Source organism: Trichomycterus rosablanca, chromosome 13 (assembly GCF_030014385.1).
Source record: "Trichomycterus rosablanca isolate fTriRos1 chromosome 13, fTriRos1.hap1, whole genome shotgun sequence".
Taxonomy (NCBI): domain Eukaryota; kingdom Metazoa; phylum Chordata; class Actinopteri; order Siluriformes; family Trichomycteridae; genus Trichomycterus; species Trichomycterus rosablanca.
Window position 1 is genome coordinate 10633566 of NC_086000.1, and position 17188 is coordinate 10650753.

Sequence of the window (17188 nt, forward strand, 5' to 3'; positions counted from 1 at the left end):
CTTTATTTCCCCATTCAAACATTATATGGACAATACACCTATTATTGATAAGAGGAGTTTTAAAAACTGGTTCCTAGTTTGTACATAGGGAACACTGGTCTCAGACAGAACCCATGACGTCTACTCCTCTGTTTTTCCTCCTCAGAAAGTTTAATGTACAGTAGTGTTCAAAAAAATAGCAGTGACTTTAAAAAAGTGAATAAAGCACAAAATCATTATAATAACTTTTATTTCCATAAATGCAAACGCACTGAAAATACTCCACTTTCAATTCTAAATCAAAACATTAACTAAATGTAGCCAGTTTGTGTTCATCCTTTACAGAAAGTTAAGAAAAATGAATATTAGGCTGTTCAAAAAAATAGCAGTGCCAGCATTTTTCTTTAAAAACTAAAAAAAAATGTATCTATAACATGAAAAAATGTTTGAGGTTTCACTTCACTTTAAATTACTGAACTAATATTCAGTGGCATAACAATTGTTTCCGAGATCTGTGTTGCATGGAGTCGACCAACTTCTGGCACCTCTGAACAGGTATTCCAGTCCAGGATGATTAGACTACATTCCACAGTTCTTCTGCAATTTTGGGTTTTGCCTCAAAAAAACGTGTTTCAGACGTCAGCCCACAAGTTCTCTCTGGGATTGAAGTCAGGGGATTGGGCTGGCCACTCTATTACCTCAATCTTGTTTGTCTGTAACCAAGATGTTTTGGGTCATTGTCATGTTGAAACACCCATTTTAAGGACATTTCTTCTTCGACATAGGGCAACATGATCTCCTCAAGTATTCTGATATATTTAAATTGATCCATGATCCCTCGTATGTGATAAATAGGCGTAACACCATGGTATGAAAAACATCCCCATATCATCATTTTGTACCACCATGCTTTACTGTCTTCACAGTGTACTGTGGCTTGAATTCAGTGCTCGAGGGTCGTCTGACATACTGTCTACGGCCACTAGACCCAAAAAGAACAATTTTGCTTTTATCAGTCCACAAATGTTGAGCCATTTCTCTTTGGACCAGTCAATGTGTTCCTTGGCAAATTTGAACCCATTCAGGACATGTCTTTATCTTAACAACGGGACTTTGCAAGGAGTTCTTGCTAGTAAATTGGCTTCACTTAATCATCTTCTGTACTTACTGGTAACTTCAGATGTTCCTTGATCTTTCTGGAGGTGATCATTGGCTGAGCCTTTGCCATTCTGGCTATTCTCTGATCCATTCGAACAGTAGTTCCACGCTTCCTTCTGCGTCTTTCAGGTTTTGGTTGTCACTTTAAGGCATTTTAGCTGAGCAGCCAATAATTTGCTGCACTTCTCTGTATGTTTTTTCCCTCTACAATCAACTTTTTAATCAAAGTACACTGTTCATCAGAACAATGTCTGGAACAACCCATTTTACCCAATATTTCAAAAGGAAATGAGCTATGACCAACCTGTGCAACATTTGCCACCCTCCTACATTAAATAAGGGCCAAAATTGACACCCGTTCTTCTGCAGAATGAATGACTTCACCAATTGAACTCCTCACTGCTATTATTTTGAACAACCCCCTTTCAATCAATGCTTCAATTACTCAGAATGAGTGGGATGCATGTCCTAATTGTTGGGTTTGTTTTGTTTTCATTACTCTACTACACTTTCAAGTGAATTTTTTGCTATGTAGAAATTTCACTTCTACTAAAAACAGTGATTTATCAAGTTAATGGTGTTGGACTGCTATTTTTTTGAACACTACTGTAGCCCACTAGGTTTCATAGTAGGGATGGTCTTACAGGGTTCAGGAGTGGTCCCAGTAATGGCTTTTCATGCTTTAAGCAGATTACCAATACATATGATGAGCTTGATGTACTGTGATACAGTGAGTTGTCTTTGCAGGCCAGTTGAGCCTGTAGCTGATGATTCAGGCCAAGTGGTTTTGAGAGCCGGTTCATTTCAGACACTATTAGCTGTGTAAGTGTAAAATGTCTATTGTGTTTTTTCCTTATTTTAGATATAAAATTTGTTATTTTTCTGTGATACTGGATGATCAAATAATTATTGTAATTTGACCTCAAACAAACAGCCCACTTACACAGCTTACACATACACACACACAAGTAAATATTTCACTGCAGTTTACAGTTTGGTTCACTTCATTGTCATAGATTCAGTTCTTTTAGTTGTTTGGATGGATTTGATTTCAGAGCTGAATGAAGATACTGTCTGCCTTCACCTGTAACATTACAGCATTCCAACCTGCAAAGAAAATAGAAAAATTTTCATATTTTAAAAAAGCAATCTATGTGAAGATGGAACTACCATCCCTGAACCAAAGAGGGGACCTGAGAGTACATCTTTTACCATCTTTCAATGCCATGATTGCAACTATTTCCCAATCTCTTGTTGATAACACACACGGCCATTGTAATTAATGGTCATGGTGATTTGCATATGTTTCGGTCCTTATGCAAATGGACTGCATATAAGGTTTGAGGTATTAACCATCAGCTCAGAATAAAGAAGTCACAAATGTATATTCACACCAAGCATTGTGTCCAAGTGAACAGATTCAAGTTTGTGGGATTGTGTACCTGAATTACTGAGCAAAGACTGTTCATTTATGATCTTACCTTAATATCTCCAGTTTACAGTGTGGATTCTTCAGTCCAGCATGGAGCTTCTTCACTCCTGAATCCTGCAGGTCATTATAACTTAGGTCCAGTTCTGTCAGTTTGGAAGAGTTTGAACTGAGAACTAATAATATAATACTCATATATGAGAAATAAAAGCAACATTTGAACTCATTGAATGAATTCATTTTTTGTAATAAACTTAATTGTTTTTTTTTTTATTTTGCACATTAAAATACAGAACATTTAATATCGCAGATATTCACTGATGTACACAAACAAAAAGTTCATCTGTGATCTTACCACAGTATCTCCAGGTTACAGTGTGGATTCATCAGTCCAGCACAGAGCTTCTTTACTCCTGAATCTTGTAGTTTATTGTTATTCAGGTCCAGTTCTCTCAATCCGGAGTTTGAACTGAGAAACGAGGACAGAGCTTCACAACTTTCATCTGTCAGATAACAGGAACCCAACCTAAAATAGAAACAATGATGTAACAGATTTATTTTTATAAAAAAAACAACACTGTAATTATGTGTCAGATGGATAATCTGAAACACAGTTTGTCTTGATTTCTTCTCAATAATTTATTAATATTTGTTACTTTTGGGAATTTCGACTGCATTTCTGTTCTGCAGTTCTATTCCACTTTCTTCATCCACACAAGATTTTCTCTGCTACTGGCAACCACTCAAACTTAAAGCATAATACAGTGCTGTGAAAATGTATATTTGGCAACTACATGTCTCGATACATACTTAATAATCCAGGTGCACAATGAAATGAAATCAGTTTATCTGGACACAAAGCTTGGTGTGAAAATATGTTTCGTCACTCATCCAAGTAACTTCTTCAGTCTAAGAATACCCAAACCGTATATGGACTTCATTTGCATAAAGACCAAAAACGACACCATTGCATAACATAGGAACAACACAGTTTCTTATGCAAATCACCATGACCATTAATTCCAATGGCCACATGTGCTATTTACATAAAACTGGAAACGAGATGCAATCATGGCATTGTAAGGTGGTGAAAAATAGGTACCCTTCTTGGTTCAGAGAGGGTTGCTCTTCACATAGATGGCTTCTTTAACTCCCTGTTCAAACAAGTGTTCTTCCTTATCAAGGATCTGCAAATATTCATTATTAAATTGTACACTGGCTTGTAGGTGAGTGTAAACTGTGGAGTCCTGGTCAGAAGGGGTAGATCTTCTATGTTGTGCTATTCGTTTTGCCAGTGGCTGTTTGGTTTCCCCAATGTACACAATGAAATGAAATCAGTTTATCTGGACACAAAGCTTGGTGTGAAAATATGTTTCATCAGGATCCTCACAGCACCTAAGAGCATACACTATATTACTCTATTTGTGCCAGGGGACCAAATCCTTGGGGTGAACTAGTTTTTGGGGACAAAAAGATGTTTGTTTACCAAGGTAATGTGGTCAGTGAAATGTGTTACTACTGGTCTTAAAACAAGTCTTGCCTTTTTTAGTTGTTGTTTTTTTTCAAGTGCCGAACCGCTAGCTGTCTATTTATATCCAGTCAAAAAAGGTGTTTCTGATAATTCCACAAACTATCCAGTTTTACACTGCCCCTGTCCCAACTTTTTAGGAAGTAGATATAATTTTTTACATTATCAATGTGACATGTTATTTTAGCAAAGCAAATGCATCTGTCATTTTACTTCAGTATCTCCAGGTTACAATGTGTATCCTGCAGTCCAGCACAGAGCTTCTTCACTCCTGAATCCTGCAGCTTATTGTTATTCAGGTCCAGTTCTGTCAGTCTGGAGAAGTTTGAACTGAGAACTGAGGACAGAGCTTCACAACTTTCATCTGTCAGCTTACAATCACACAACCTGAAATAGAAACAATAATGTACAGAAACAATTTTACATTAGAACTATGTCATATTAAACACACACACACAATATTATTGTTACCTCAGTATCTCCAGGTTACAGTGTGGACTCTTCAGTCCAGCACAGAGCTTATTCATTCCTGAATCCTGCAGGTTATTGTAACCCAGGTTCAGTTTTTCCAGTCTGGAGGATTTTGAACTAAGAACAGGGGACAGAGCTTCACAGCTTTCATTTGTCAGATCACACCCATGCAGCCTGAAACAGAAACAATAATGCAACCTTTTTTATTTAAACACACAAATGGTGTAATTATGTCTGTCAGGTAATTTCCAAATTAAAAAAGTTTTTGTGCAAGCAAATAAACTTACAGTTTATAAGTTTCTAGAAACTGTAAATCCCCCCCAAAAAACTATTTGTTTTATTTTATACACTAAAGATAATTAAACAGTAAATATGACGTGCAAAAGTTTGGGTTTCCTGTAGCTAGCTAAACAGTTTATTTTTTCTTACTGCTCAATGCAAAAAATCAGTTGGACACAAAACTTGGTGTCTATATATGATTTGTCAATCATCCAAGTGACTTCATTAGTCTGAACTGATGGTCTTGTACATATAAGACCAACGGTCTTGAATGACATTACATCCCTCTTCACGTTTGTTCCAGTTGCTGAGGTAGTGGAGGTAGTCTGTACGAAATTACAAGGCAACCCCCAACCTGAGTAAGAGGACCACCCTTACCACCAACCAAGTGTATTCCCATTCCCATACCCATTGAAGGAGGACAACTGCTGTATAAGCGCAAACCAATGGTGAATCCATTGGTGGCCGGAGTAGCAAAACAATTAAACACTGCATATCAGTTGCCTTCCATTCCCCCAAAAACCTGCTTTGCCAGAAACTAGATCACTCCAAGGATTAAGTCCCCTGGCACAGAGTAATAAAGTGTATGCTGTTAGGTCCCAGGTAACTGTACATTGGGAAAACCAAACAGGCACTGGCAAAACGGATGGCACAACATAGAAGATCTACCCCTGTGTCCGAAAACACAGTCAACTTTGAGGCATCTGGGATGGACCATCACACAGTGAAAACGTTTATTGTGATCAAACATCTGTATTCCAGATCATATTTGAAAGAAATAGATGAGGAGTCCTCCAGTCTAAAAACCGCAGCCCTGATCAAGATACATTAATTTACCTATTGTCCCAATTTTTTTTTTATTTGGTTTGTACATACAACACACCATTAGTGTAACATGTTCTTTAGCTAATGTATGAAAAATAAAGGCAATTCTGTAGAAGTTAAAGGGGAATTCTGTTTTTGTAACAAATTGACTTATTTCTGATTTGAACATTAAAATACTGGGTATTTAATATTGCAGAAATTCACTGATGTACACACAAATTTGAAACCTTCATCATTCAGTCATTTTACCTCAGTATCTCCAGTTTACAGTGTGGATTCTTCAGTCCAGCACAGAGCTTCTTCACTCCTGAATCCTGCAGCTTATTGTTATTCAGGTCTAGTTCTGTCAGGCTGGAGAAGTTTGAACTGAGAACTGAGGACAGAGCTTCACAACTTTCATCTGTCAGTTTACAATCATGCAACCTGAAATGTAAACAATAATGAAAAAGAAACATTCATACATTAAAACTTACTACATTAAAATGAGTGTAAATACAAGCAAACTTAATAAATATAAATAAACTAAATACTTTCCTGCCAGAAACTGAACCTCACAATAAATATGCTAGTCAATAAATAGCACTTAGTATAAAATAAGTATCAAGTAAAAATACTCACGTTGCTTTTCTGGATTCTTTTATCACTGGCAGCATTCTTAGAAGACATTCATCTGATCTGTTATATTTACGTAAATCAAACTGGTCCAGCTTCTCATTAGAGTTCAGCAACACAAATGCCAGAGCTGAACACTGAGCAGGAGAAAGACTGACTTCACGGAGACGATGATTAGCTTTTATGTTTAGATACATTTGAACTTTCTGCTCTAAAGAATGATCATTCAGTTCATTTAGACAGTAAAACAGATTGATGGTTTTCTCTGGCGAGAGATTCTCCCTGATCTTCTTCTTGATGTACTTCACTGTTTCCTTGTTGTTGTGAGTCCTGCTTCTTGTCTGTTGCAGTAGGTCTCTTAAAAGAATCTGATTGGACTCCAGTGAGAGACCCAGAAGGAAGCGGAGGAAAAGATCCAGATGTCCATTCTCACTCTGTAAGGCTCTGTCCACTGCACTTTTAAGGAAATCTGACACTGATGATATTTTTAAGAAAAAAGAAAATTTAGTAGTTTTTTCCTGAAGCACATCTTTGCTTTTATAGATGAAGGTCAGGAATGCATATAAAGCAGCCAGAAACTCCTGAACGCTCAGATGAACAAAGCTGAAGACCTTCCCCAGATGCAGACCAAACTCCTCTGAAGATCTGGGTGTAGACTCCTGAGTACACAGACACTTCTGTGACATCAATGCCACACTCCCTTAGATCTTCCTCATAAAAGATAAGGTTTCCTTTTTCCAGCTGTTGGAAAGCCAGTTTTCCCAGAGCCTGAATGATTTGTCTAGTACGTTCTGGATCAATTTCAGACTTTCTGTCATATTTTTTGTTTCTGTGTTTAATCTGCAAGATTAGGAAGTGGGTGAACATTTGAGTCAAAGTTTTTGGCACCTCAAAACTCTCAGCTTCACTCAACGTTTGCTCTAGAACAGTGGCGGAAATCCAGCAGAAGACTGGTATGTGGCACATTATGTAGAGGCTTCTTGATGACTTCATGTGTGTGATAATTCTGTTTGCCAGATTCCTATTACTGATCCTCTTCCCGAAGTATTCCTCCTTCTGAGGGCCACTAAATCCTCGTACCTGTTACCTGGTCTACACACTCAGGAGGGATCTGATTGGCTGCTGCTGGTCGAGTGGTTATCCAGAGAAGAGCAGAGGGAAGCAGATTCCCCTTGATAAGGTTTGTAAGCAGCACCTCCACTGAGGCTGATTCTGTTAAATCAGACAAGATCACATTGTTCTGGAAATCTAGAGGAAGCCGAGACTCATCCAAGCCATCAAAGATAAACAAAATCTTGGAATTATAAAAATCTTGTTTTAAATTCTTTGTTTCTGAGGAAAAAGAAATGAAGAAGCTCCATCAGGCTGAAGTTTTTTTGTTTCATCAAATTCAGCTCCCTGAAAGGAAGTGGAAACATGAAGGAAACATCCTGGTTTGCATTTCCCTCAGTCCAATCTAAAACAAACTTCTGTACAGAGACTGTTTTTCCAATTCCTGCAATTCCCTTAGTCAGCACAGTTCTAATGGATTTCTCTTTAAAGAGATCGTTGCATTTGATGGGTTGCTCAGGTGTTCTTTTTTGTCTTATGGATGCTGTCTCAATTTGTCTCACCTCATGTTCATCATTAACATCTCCACTTCCTTCCTCTGTGATGTACAGATCAGTGTAGATCTCATTCAGAAGTGTTGTAGTTCCAAGACCTGAGGTTCCCTCATGAATTTTTTGAAATTTGTCCTTAAGCTTAGACTTAAAGTTTTGATGACAATCAGGAAGGAATTCTATTAAATGAGAAAAAGTTTAAATAATTAAAAATTTCAATGATTTTCATTAACCCTAAGATTTGTTAAGATTTGTTTAACAATGGATAGTTAAAATTTACTTTGCATTTTAATTCATTTTAAAATACATATACAATACAGTGCCTTCCACAAATGTCCTGCAAAATATAAACAAAGCAAGCTGTAAAAACACTCTTTATTGCTTATATTTTTAATATTTCATACAAAACATCCCCTCATAAAAAAATGGAAAACGCCCTTCTTATGCAGATGTTTCTTTTAACTGACAGTCACCTGCCCTTATTAAGTATTAATTCAATCCAGGTAGAAGTGTTTCCATGCATTATGTTTTCTTTTTCTCAGAGTTTCCAAGTCTTCTGTTGGCAACCTACTTTTCCTTGAACTGTGATGCTGGGCTCAGTCCAGTCTGGTTTTCTGCTGGTGCATGATGGGAACTCATTCAGTGTCACGGCACTTTTCAGCAGATTGGTGCAGGCCCCACATTTGTACCTATGCAAATTGGTAGTGTGGGGTTCCAATAGCATCTAATAAAGAATGGGTTTTAGTTAATGTTTTAAATGAAGGTTTAAAAGGATAAACAGTGCCAGGGCGGAACGGTGGCTAAGTGGGTAGCACTGTCGCCTCACAGCAAGAAGGTCCTGGGTTTGATCCCCAGGTGGGGCGGTCCGGGTCCTTTCAATGTCGAGGTTGCCACAGTCCAAATAGTGAGGTGAATTAGAAACACTAAATTGTCGAAGGCTGTGTTTGATATAACCTTGTGAACTGATGAACCTTATGTAATGAGTAATTACCGTTCCTGTCATGAATGTAACCAAAGTGTAAAACATGACGTTAAAATCCTAATAAACAAACGGCAGTGCCACACAAGTGCCCCCTACTTGTTATTACTATGAATGCTCTGAGAATTTTTCTATTTAATATACAGTATATCTGTACGTTAACGCTTTCTGTGGTCCTGTGTGTTATTTTCTAGTCCTTCTTTGATGAAAGTAATATAAAATCTAAGAAAGATGCTAAATAAATAGAAACGATAATCATTAATATTATTGTTTAAAAAGCCAAAAAAGAACAATTTGGTGATGATAAGGCATAATGTAACCTATTATTTAATTCTAATAATTGCGTATAATAAGGAAGTAATTATTAGAATCAAACATAATGAATTTGGGGTTAAAGATCCCACCCTAAAATCCAAAACATTTTAAAGTGAAATTCTCTAAAAAAAAGTTTGGTCCACTGAGCAGATTTTTTTGTTTTCCTGATACTTATATTTGTCTTATATTTGGATAGAAGCTAAGCTTGAACTTGCTACTGCAATGCTAATAAGAAAATTACATTAGTGTGATTAGTGTGGTAAGAAACCAAAGGTCAGAAAGCAGGACCACAACCTTAATTCTACTGTCAGAATACAATTAATTTACACTAATGACTGTTTGATTCAGAACTCTTACTCGTGTACAGTTCGTTAGCAAGGTCAGTTCGGTTCAAGTTCCTCAGGACACACAATGTGATCTTTAGCACCCACTCTTTAACATCACTCTGATCCTCTTTACACTCCACCTCTCTCTCAGAGCATGCTGGGTAATGTGGACTTAATAACTTCTTGAATCTCTGTAACTCATTTTTTACCAGAGAAATTACTTTCCACTCCAGCTCCTGATAAACACAAACAGTAAAATACAAAGAACCAAACAAATCAGGTTTAATGATTACAGTATTTTAAAACTATAATGCTAATGAAGTTTACAAGTAAATACTAGACTTTTAGAAGAAAATGTAGTAATAACAATTACATACCTCAAAAACTGATGCTAACTTTTGATCTGTTCTTTGAGATCGAATTAAAGGTTTACTGTGGATAAACAAAATACTTAGAAATAACTGCACATGTTCATCAATTATTAGTAGGCCAATAAGACAACATTAACAAAATTAACCACATTAAACAGAAAGATGAAAAGAGCAACTGGATAAAACTCAACCAGCTACTCATTCCACCAAGAAAAAAGAGGATAACTCAAAATGCATAGCTTTGGGCAATACTCCAGCAAGCACATATGACAGGTCACTCTCTATCCTGCTCTCTGATTTTTCACTATTTTATTATTTAATTAAAGTTCAGTTTCAGTTTAATTCATGTTGATGGTGGTACTTGGTTTTTTTTTTGCCTTCACTACTTTCCTTATTCTGGGGGTGGCTGCGTTTATAGCCCCATATCAATAAGCATTTAATTTAAAGAGCATTAAGGTTTTGGAATGGGATTGCCAACAAGCTAATGGTCAAGTGTGCACACACTTTTGGCCATATAGTGCAAAAATTCCCCCAATACCCAAAATATCTCAAAGCAGCAAGAGAAACACTTCTAGATTGAACAAGAGCACAAAACTTCAGAGGTATGATATTTAAACTTTTGAATTTCACAATTCAAATATAATATAAAGTGTAAAATATAACTACTGTACATTAAAATGGTCAACATTTGGTCTGAAGTGCTTAAACTTTTTGTACACAACTGAATGTAGGCATAAAAATTCCTTATCCAAACGCCCATTTGTCTGAAGGCATTTTCAATAATTGATTATATTTTTTCAGCTTATTCTCTTCACTGTGAGTTTTTGTACATCACCTTCACCTTGATCACCTAATATCTGTTATGATAATAAAACTATAGCACTACTCGTAGACCATGGAGCATACTAGTCATGATTCTCTTGGTGGTATGCAGTAAATTCAAAGGTTTTTTTCAATAATTTCATATAGTGTGACACACACACAAAAAAAAAAAAAATTATAAGAGCACTAAAATCGTCAAAGAAAATGAAATTACATTTTTACCTAAGATCAGTAGAAATCACATTTACAGTATTATATTTACCTGAGATCAGTAGAACTGTCTTTATCTCTGAAATGTATTACTTTGTCTATTGATTGCTCACTCTTCAAGGATACACAGCTGTAATCTGGTGAATCTGATCCCATTCTGCATCACAAAAATATTTATGGCATTTATGCTGGTAAGAAACATAATTCTAGTATTGTTTCCTTTTTTTTTTTATTAATTTACAGGATCATTTTTACCTGAGATTGGTAGAACTGTCTTTATCTCTGAAATGAATTACTTTGTCTATTGATTGCTCACTCTTCATGGAAACATAGCTCTGATATGGTGAATCCAATCTCCCTCTAAATTATATAACAATTATTTATGAATTACTAGTACATTGGGGTTTTTTAAAATCACATGTATACAGGGTGGGCCATTTATATGGATACACCTAAATAAAATGGGAATGGTTGGTGATATTAACTTCCTGTTTGTGGCACATTAGTATATGGGAGGGGGGAAACTTTTCAAGATGGGTTGTGACCATGGCGGCCATTTTGAAGTCGGCCATTTTGGATCCAACTTTAGTTTTTTCAATGGGAAGAGGGTCATGTGACATCAAACTTATTGAGAATTTCACAAGAAAAACAATGGTGCTTGGTTTTAACGTAACTTTATTCTTTCATGAGTTATTTACAAGTTTCTCTTTGTTTACAGCCATTGACTTGTCGCAGAGGTTAACACGTGAGGAGCGGATAGAAATTGTGTTGATGTCTGGTGAACGCAGTACCCGGGTCATTGCAGCAGATTTCAATGCAAGACACCCTACGAGACCACCCATCTCCCATGCTACAGTTAGCAACTGCTACTGCTTGCCAAGTTTCGTGAAACTGGTTCAGTGTTGGATTTGCCAAAATGTGGACGCATGAAAACTGTCACTAATGAAGAAACATCAGTGGCTGTCCTAGCTTCATTCAGCAAGAGCCCACAGCGTAGCACTCGCCGCATGTCACTGGAGAGTGGCATCAGTCGAACATCCCTTCGGCGGATATTAGCTACTCACAAATGGCACCCTTACAAACTCCAGCTGCTGCAGCATCTCAACGAGAATGACCCAGATCGGCGCACTGACTTTGCAGAATGGGCAAAACAAAAATTGGAACAGGACCCTCAGTTTACACAGAACATGTTGTTCAGTGATAAGGCAAACTTTTATGTGAATGGTGAAGTTAACAAACAAAACCACCGCTATTGGTCTGACACTAACCCACATTGGATAGATCCCTCCAAGACTGTTGGAACACAAAAATTGATGGTATGGTGTGGTATATGGGGTACAAAGATAGTGGGGCCATTCTTCATCAATGGAAACCTCAAGGCCACTGGATATTTGAAATTGCTACATGATGATGTGTTTCCCTCTTTATGCACTGAAGCTGGCACGTTCCCTGAGTTTTTCCAGCAAGATGGTGCACCACCACATTATGGGTGTCAGGTCCGAGCATTCCTAGATGAAGTTTCCTGGAAAGTGGATTGGTCATCGTGGGCTAGTTGAATGGCCCCCAAATTCTCCCGATCTGACCCCCTTAGACTTTTATCTTTAGGGTCATCTGAAGGCAATTGTCTATGCTGTGAAGATACGAGATGTGCAGCACCTGAAACTACGGATACTGGAAGCCTGTGCTAGCATTTCTTCTGCGGTGTTGCTATCAGTGTGTGAAGAGTGGGAGAAGAGGGTTGCATTGACAATCCAACACAATGGGCAGCACTTTGAACACATTTTATAAGTGGTCAGAAACTTGTAAATAACTCATGAAAGAATAAAGTTACGTTAAAACCAAGCACACCATTGTTTTTCTTGTGAAATTCTCAATAAGTTTGATGTGTCACATGACCCTCTTCCCATTGAAAAAACTAAAGTTGGATCCAAAATGGCCGACTTCAAAATGGCCGCCATGGTCACCACCCATCTCAAAAAGTTTCCCACCTCCCATATACTAATGTGCCACAAACAGGAAGTTAATATCACCAACCATTCCCATTTTATTTAGGTGTATCCATATAAATGGCCCACCCTGTAGTATTATATTTACCTGAGATCAGTAGAACTGTCTTTATCTCTGAAATGTATTACTTTGTCTATTGATTGCTCGCCCTTCATGGAACCACAGCTGTGATCTGGTGAATCTGATCCCATTCTGCATCACAAAAATATTTATGGCATTTATGCTGATAAGAAACATAATTCTAGTATTGTTTACTTTTTCTGAATCACATTTACAGTATTATATTTACCTGAGATCAGTAGAACTGTCTTTATCTCTGAAATGTATTACTTTGTCTATTGATTGCTCACTTTTCAAGGATACATAGCTCTCATCTGGTGAAGCCGATCTCCCTCTAAATCATATGACAATTATTTATGAATTACTAGTACATTGGGGTTTTTTTAAATCACATTTATAGTATTATATTTACCTGAGATCAGTAGAACTGTCTTTATCTCTGAAATGTATTACTTTGTCTATTGATTGCTCACTCTTCATGGAAACACAGCTGTGATATGGTCCCATTCTGCATCACAAATATATTTATGGCATTTATGCTGGTAAGAAAAATAATTCTAGTACGTTGTTCCCTTTTTTAATCACATTTACAGGATCATTTTTACCTGAGATCAGTAGAACTGTCTTTATCTCTGAAATGTATTACTTTGTCTATTGATTGCTCGCTCTTCATGGAAACACAGCTGTGATCTGGTGAATCTGATCCCATTCTGCATCACAAAAATATTTATGGCATTTATGCTGGTAAGAAACATAATTCTAGTACATTGTTCCCTTTTTTTAAATTACATTTACAGGATCATTTTTACCTGAGATCAGTAGAACTGTCTTTATCTCTGAAATGTATTACTTTGTCTATTGATTGGTCGCTCTTCATGGAAACATAGCTCTGATATGGTGAATCCAATCTCCCTCTAAATCATATAACAATTATTTATGAAGTATAGGCTGGTAAAAAACATACATTGTATCATTTCCTTATTCAGAGTTTTTAAAACTACGTTTTCTGTATCATTCTTACCTATGATCAGTAAAATATTCGTTCTTGCCAAATCTGATATCTTTGTCCACTGCCTGTTCACTGTTCATGGAAAAACAGCTGTGATCTCTTTCTGTCATACTATTTTTTCGTAAAATTTAGAATGGTTAAAAAACAACTTATAACTTAGTTACAGGCTGTTCCTACCTGAGATTAGTGGAACAGTCTTCCTGTTCAAGTCTTATCCCTTTGTCCATGTTCACTATTCATGGGTACAAAGCTGTGATGTGGTGAATCTGATCTCCCACTGCGCATTAAACTAAGATAATACAAGGAAAAATATTTTTTGTGAACAAAAAAATCAATGTAGGGTTTTAGATCTCACTGCGTTTGAAGTTTCTCTTTATACGTTTAATAAATGATCATGACATTTTTAGCAAAAACAAAGAGTATTTGAACTGTTAAACAATAAGTTTTACTTGATGCTTTAATATACAAATAGAAATCCTTCAACATTTACACAACCACTTTTTCCCAACCCATGTTTTCATTCGCTATTACAATTCCTTTGCCATTTGCACCAACCAAGAAAAGGACTACAAATGCATGCATCTTTTCACCTAACAGTGTCAGATTTACACTGAGAGTGGTGCTGTGTACAGAGATTCACACTATACCCTCTGTGAATTATCCAGTATTCATGCAGGCCCAATGACCAGACAGCAGTGGTCACATTTCTACAGCAAATAAAACAATGAAAAGCAAAGAGTTTCTCTACACCAAACCATAACTCAAGGAACCTCAATTTGTGCACCGGGACACAGTAATGCTGAACCAGGAAAAGGCCTCTCCAAAGTTTTACTACAAGGTTGCAGACATTAAATCTATTAAAAAAAAAATACGTTGTTTACATTCGTTAATAATGGGTATATATAAAACATCTAAACTCAACAATTAGGAGAGGTTTCAACATTTCTTTGGTCATGTTCTAAGTTAATAAAGAAAGATAAAGATGAGAACAAATCAAATTAAAACCTGCTGAGACATAATTTCAAGTTCTGTTCTAATGTAAAAATGCGTACTATCTTACCTCTCCACATTCTTGCTGTCCTCTTGTGTAAAGGAACTAATCTCTTTCCTTTAATCTACAGTATTTATTTTAACAAAAAAGAAATCCACACACTAAAAAATACAAATTTACATGTTTAGATTTATTCTTTCAAAGCTCAGCAATGAGGTGGAGACCATATCAAAGGTCCACTGGGGCAAAAATCTGTGTATTACCAAAAGAAAACCGAAGCATTCACCTATTTTGTCCATGTCATTTTTCATATTCACATCTACGTATGTATTATACAGTAGTTATATATAACCTTACATATGTATTATTGTTCATATAGTTTATATAATAATAATAATAATTATTATTATTTGCTCCAGAAAGGTGTATTTAAAGACTCAGCCTTTCCTGGATGCTGCTTTTGTACCAAACCATGATTACAATCACCTGTTGACATCACCTGTTTGGAATCAAATCATTATTTAGTTTTTTCACCTCAATACTAGCCCTAAATTGCCCCTGTCTCAACTTTTTTTGGAGTAATGAAGTAATATGAAGTAATATGTAAAAGGGCCAGTTATAGCTCAGTGGTTAAGGTACTGGACTAGTAAACTGAAGGTTGCCGGTTCAAGCCCTGCCACCACCAAGTTGCCACTGTTGGGTCCCTGAGCAAGACCCTTAACCCTCAATTGCTCATTGTGTAAGTCGCTTTGGATAAAAGCATCTCCTAAATGCTGAAAATGTAAATATGTTAATAAAGTGTAATATAGGTGTATATTACCCTACATATGTATTATTGTTCATATAGCTAATATAATAATAATAATAATAATAATAGTCATTAATATTTGCACCAGAAAGGTGTATTTAAGTATATGTATATTGTGTCATTAAAAAAACAATTAAGTTTTTTAAAATTATAAAATGACCTGCTTGGACTTATAATAATAATAATTGTCAGACAACAAAGGTTCTTAATTTTTTATCGTAGTTTTGATATTGGATTGTACCATACTAATTTATATCGGTTCCTAATATTAACTATAAAATAATTTCAGTTGGGACTTTTATTTTGACAGCATTAAGTCTATTGTTATAGGCTCTATGCACGCAAGCTCTGTGACGCGTTTCCGTTTAGCGTTAGTCGGGCAGTCTAGCTTCCGGTTTGTTATAAACACCGGCAAATTTCTAATCACAACGTGTCGTATAGCGGCGAATATACGAGTTTGAGTTCTAAAATTAGTAAGAAGGTTTTGTGTTTTCAAAAACAAGATCGGGGTGGATCGGTACATTCTCAGGGTTCATGTTGAACGCTGCATCCGACGGGTTAAAAAGAATAAGTTGTTTGACACAGTGATCGCTATCAGAGCATAAATCAGCTGTTTACTGTATCGTGAGATTGGACCACTTGTCAAGGGATGGAGCTAAACATTCGTTTTTGACTGTAATTTTTTAAAGAACGTGCACATTTAAATATTGTAAATATATATATTATAGTTTATACTCTGTTTTTAAACAAAAGCATAAAAAGCCAACAAAAGCCTCTTCATTATGTAAACATACCTCTTATGTCTACACTCTTTGATTATTTTATTAGTTCTACAATTACAAACTGTAGTTAATTTGTTTCTTTCTATACTGTTAGCCTCCTTTCTGTTCTTGATGACCAGGACCCCCACAGAGCAGGTATTATTTAGGTGGTGGATGATTCTCAGCACTGCAGTGACAATGACATGCTGGTGGTGTGTTAGTGTGTGTTGTGCTGGTATGAGTGGATCAGACACAGCAGTGCTGCTGGAGTTTTTAAACACCGTGTCCACTCACTGTCCACTCTATTAAACACTCCTACCTTGTTGGTCCACCTTGTAGGCATAAAGTCAGAGACGATCACTCATCTATTGCTGCTGTTTCAATTGGTCATCTTCTAGACCATCAGTGGTCACAGGACGCTGCCCATGAGGCGCTGTTGGCTGGATGTTATTGGTTGGTGGACGATTCTCAGTCCAGCAGTGACAGTGAGGTGTTTAAAAACTGCAGCAGCGCTGCTGTGTCTGATCCACTCATACCAGCACAACACACACTAACACACCAGCACCATGTCCGTGTCACTGCAGTGCTGAGAATCATCCACCACCTAAATAATACCTGCTCTGTGGGGGTCCTGGGAGAGTCATTGA

General features: G+C 36.7%; 1 pseudogene; it reads right to left on the bottom strand.

Annotated features, from left to right (window-relative positions):
• Positions 1–827: 827 nt before the first annotated feature.
• On the bottom strand, positions 828–13842 carry LOC134325439 (NACHT, LRR and PYD domains-containing protein 3-like; annotated as a pseudogene).
• Between the last annotated feature and the right edge of the window lie 3346 nt (positions 13843–17188).